Source organism: Berghia stephanieae, chromosome 6, assembly GCF_034508935.2.
Source record: "Berghia stephanieae isolate SIO BIC M18660-M18661 chromosome 6, UCSD_Bste_1.3, whole genome shotgun sequence".
NCBI classification, from domain to species: domain Eukaryota; kingdom Metazoa; phylum Mollusca; class Gastropoda; order Nudibranchia; family Aeolidiidae; genus Berghia; species Berghia stephanieae.
The window spans coordinates 29,419,082-29,424,081 of NC_088365.1; the positions used below are offsets into that span (position 1 = coordinate 29,419,082).

The 5,000-nt window shown below is 36.3% G+C and overlaps 1 protein-coding gene across 2 annotated transcripts in view; it reads left to right on the forward strand.

Annotated features, from left to right (window-relative positions):
* The window catches only part of LOC144974811 (protein kinase C delta type-like), a 181,918-nt gene that overhangs the window by 41,942 nt on the left and 134,976 nt on the right, over positions 1-5,000 (forward strand). For both annotated transcript variants that reach the window (XM_078918105.1, XM_078918106.1), the window contains exon 2: positions 263-308. The gene's annotated coding sequence lies outside the window, so the exon portion shown is untranslated. The remainder of the gene's footprint in view (positions 1-262; positions 309-5,000) is intronic.

Sequence of the window (5,000 nt, forward strand, 5' to 3'; positions counted from 1 at the left end):
TTTATAGTTATTCATTTTGTTTTCTGTTTTGATTGCTAGTGGGTGTGTGTGTGTGTGTGTGTGTGTGTGTTTGTGTGTTTGGGTGTGTACGTAGGTGTGTGTGTGTTCTTTAAGGAATAAGATCAGTTGAGATTCAAGTACAAGATGGGTCTCGATACTGATGCCGTCTTACCATTACATACAGACTCACAGAAATTCTAGTGGTCTTTTAGTATGCAACCATGATTCATACTTAATGCTTTTATTTATTTATGTATTTCAGATCCAAGAATATCGGAATTTTTTGCTTATAGGATAAACCTGTCGTGGTAAGTTTACACTTGATGTATCTATGAAATTAATTGTCGCCTCAATGTAAAATATACTTGGCAAATAATTAATGAATATCTGTTTTCATAATTTTTATTCCATGAGTTATATTAAAACATGTATCGATGCCAGTTTTGAAAAGCATCAAAACAAGGTTTGGATATGATGAGTGGAATAAAAAATATTTCTTTGCTTTGTGCTGAGTTATGACCGTTATCAATATTTAAAAAAATTGCTCATATTATTTTAATTATTCTTATCCGATACATTCTCATCTCCGTCTCTCTCTCTCTCTCTCTCTCTCTCTCTCTCTCTCTCTCTCTCTCTCTCTCTCTCTCTCTCTCCTCTCTCTCTCTCTCTCTCTCTCTCTCTCTCTCTCTCTTATATATATATATATATATATATATATATATATATATATCTATTAGCTTGCTATTTTATACTATATTATTATATAATAATATATATATATATATATATGTGTGTGTGTGTGTGTGTGTCAATTATTTATCTTTAGTGACTCATTTATCGTGTTTTATTAACAAAGAGGAAACCCGAAACGTCTACACGGTTTGTCTCCGTAAACTAAATTTGAGCTTCTATTCCATTCTATTATTGTTAATTGTATCTGGCCAACATGAAATATTGTACTTTGTCACTGTCCGACGGTACGTATTATTATTGTTGATGTTGTTCTTGCCATAATTTCCAGCTTTTCCCATGAGGACAAGCTCGAGTTGTTTTCATTGTTGTTTGTATCGATTGTCTCGACCAATTTGCCGATGTGGTCTCCTGGCTTTCATCTTAAATTTATGATGTTTGTGTTTTGTTTGTTTGAGTAGCGTTCATGGCCTCAACGAAGTACGATGATATACCGTTTTGTAGAAATAGTAAAGCAATGTTCAGAGTGACCATTAATGGGTTAGGTGACAAATTATTGAATCCCGTCAGCTCAGTTGGTAGAACACTCACTTCACACAAATAGAAAGGGACCAAATTCGGTCACGGGTGCAGTCGATATGTTTTTTAAATGATTTCTTCTCTGTTCGGCTATGTGGTCTTGTGGTATAACACTCGCTTGCGGATCGGAAGGTCCTGGGTTCGAGTCTCGCTCGGCACATAGTTGAGTTCTTGGAAAAGGCTCTTTACTCACATTCTCTCACCTACTCTGGTGCAAAATGAGTACCCAATCGTCAACAGCGTTATCTCGGTCACTTGATATATCGCCTAACAGGCGTCACGTCTCGTTCTATATGTTACGTGTTGCTGTTGGTCAGGGACCCTTTGTAAAGCGCTTTGAGCATGTTCAGTGGATATTGCGCTATATAAAAGTTCAAGTTTTTTGGGGTTTTTTCACCGAGCAGTGATTGGGTAGCTTAGTCTGTTAGATCTGGTGGAAAGGACTTTGTGATAGACTAACGTCCCATCCAAACGGTAGTAAACAATTGCTATCATAATTTCACGCCATAGACACGGGATAAACTAGGGGTTCTTTAGCTATATAGATGGTATGCGCTTGGCTTAGGAGTTCACAACATTGCCATCCGGAAGTATAACGGACAAAGACACTAACTTTGTGTAACCATGATCGTTTATAGTCAGGTTAATACGGTTTAGTGAGAATTACTCATAAACGCGGATGGCAAAAAACAATAACAAAGACCTGCGTGACGTCAACTTCGAACTATCTATAGATAGAATGCGCTTGGCCAAGGAGTTCACAACATTGCCATCCGGAAGTATAACGAACCAACACACAAACTCTGTGTAACCATGAACTTTTATAGTCTGGTTAATACAGTTTAGTGAGAACAACTCACAAACGCGGATGGCAAAAACAATAACAAAGGCCTGAGTGACGTCATCTGCATACTATCTATTGGTCTGAAAGACTACATTGTGATTAAGGGTGCTGAGATTGTGGATGACGACTTGGCGATAGCCGGCGCTGATATTATAACCAAAATTGTGTTGCAAGCGCCGTAAAACCCTCAAAAACAAAAACATACAAACTTGGCTATAGACAGCGAAGGACAATGATAATTACAGTGATGTAAACCTGCTAATGCATGAGAATTATAAAAATAGGTCCACATTTAAAATTAAACATAATATTGAGAATTATGTTGAGTTATGAGCACAAGAGATAACAGAAAAGACCTATATTTATGTAAATATGTATTTATCTAGTATGATTATATTATTGTTGTTTTGCTGCTTTTGCTCCTATGGTTGTTTGATTCCTAAAATATCATTTGCTCATAATGCAAGCAAGGACACACAAAATTGTCAAAAATACCTGACGACATTTTTTTAAAGCGAAAGTAAAAAATGTTGCCTGTAAATAACATTAGCTTTTATAGATTACACCATTTAATGTACTAAGACAGACTTACAAGGGATCCATGGTTAGTCAACAACGCTGTCGAACTCGAAAAAAAAAGAATGTGTTTTAAATTTTGGCCAGAATACTCGTCCTTCAAATAGCATCAATTTAAATAGCCCTCATCTTCCCAAAAACTCTCAAACACGGGATTTCATTTAAGTTCCAGATTTGAGAGTTTTAAAGGCGCCATTTTAATCCATCCATATTGGAAATAGGAGTTTTTGGCCAAAATCTTTAATAGGCTACGTGGGTTTTTGTTGTTTTTGTTTTATTGTCAGAGTAGAGCAGAAGCAATACTCAATATGTAGAACAAGACATGTAAAGAAAGCGCTACTGCAATTTGTTTTGTTCTTTTGGACCAAGCTAAAGTTGGTATCGGCCAGGTACTCATTTTACACCTGTGTACGGTGAGAGAATATGAGTATGCAAATAGCCTTCTCCAAGGACTCAACTTTACGCCGTCAACAGCAGGACTCAAACCAAGGACAGGCAGACTAGAAGCGGAATGTGATACCAGACAATACCACAAAACCCGAAATGTCATAATATAGACAACGAAATTGACGTAATAAGCTCTTTGGGTTTGGGGTTTTTTTTAGTCAGCCATTTTGGTTCTTAGTTCTCACTAAATCATATCAACCAGATTATAGATGTTCAGGGTTACACAGTTTTGTGTGTTGGTACTTTAGATCCGGTTGGCGCCTGATGTGAGTATTTTACCTAAAGGCATAGCATCCATTGGTAATCTTGATTGGCAAGGACAAATGAATAATAATACATATGTAATTCGCAAGCATAATATGACAAGTTGACATAAAATGTCATGTTTGATAAACGGACATAACGTTGTGTAGAGATTATGAGCATTGTTGCAATGGGGAATAAAAATAACATCCCATGTTATTCATAGTAACATTCCGATCACATCTACCAGACCGTAAGATTTCTAACAAATAAGTTCATATGGGTACATACACATTACCGATGCTAATCGGGTGAGCTGCCGCGGAAAGCAGACTATTTCATTGACGTAAATCAGCTTTGTAAAGATCATTAGCCATTTGATGTTGAGAGTAATCGTAAATAAATCGTCAGTCTCGTTGGGAAATAAATGCCTGTCGTTACGATACTAACAAAAAATTTTAATATTATGTTTACTTTGTACAATCAAAGAAGTGACAAACAAAACTAAATCAGGTGCTAAAAGTGGATGCATCAAAGACAAGCGTGGAAACACCATCATGGACAAAGACTGCATTCTAAACAGATGGTCAGAATATATTGAAGAACTTTTTTTTGATAATCGAGGAGAAATGCCTATGATAAAAGAACTGGAAGGGCCCTCTATAATGAAAGATGAAGTTAGGAACGTCATGAAAAGCATGAAAAATGGAAAAGCTGCAGGACCTGATGCCATAACAATTGAAGCCTTGACTGGCCTGGGTGAATGGGGGATTGAATTCATCACAAACCTTCTAAATCAAGTGTATGACACAGGAAAAATGCCAACTGATATGAAACGATCCATTTTTATAGCATTACCAAAAAAGCCAGGGGCAGTTGATTGTGAACAACACAGAACTATTAGCCTAATGAGCCACCTCACAAAAATTCTTTTGAAGATAATTTTACTAAGAATAAGAAATAAAATACGACCTGAAATTGGGGAGATGCAATTTGGTTTTGTTGAGGACAAGGGTACCAGAAATGGAATATTCACATTATCAATGCTGATGGAAAGATGTATTGAAGTAAATAAAGATCTGTATATGTGTTTCATCGACTATTCAAAAGCCTTTGATAAAGTACAACACGAAAAACTATTCAAAATTCTATCATCCTTGGACATTGATGGTAAAAATTTAAGAATATTACGGAATTTGTACTGGGAACAAGAAGCAGCAATGCGTGTTGACAACGAGCTAAGCAGTTTTACACCTATTAGAAGAGGAGTTAGGCAGGGGTGTGTTTTGTCTCCAGATTTATTCAACCTCTATAGTGAAATGATATTAAGAGATATCGAACATAAGAAGGGGGTGTGTATTGGAGGAAAGAATGTAACAAATCTGAGGTATGCAGATGATACGGTTCTACTGGCAGAATCTGAACATGAACTACAAGAATTACTGGATGTTGTAGTCAGGAGTAGTGAAAATATGGGACTGGAACTGAATATATCTAAAACAGAATGTATGACGGTATCTAAAAATAATAACCCACCAGCCTGTGTAATAACAAGCAGAGGACAAACAATACAACAAGTTGAATGTTTCAAATATTTAGGCTTCAATGTAACATCCAATGG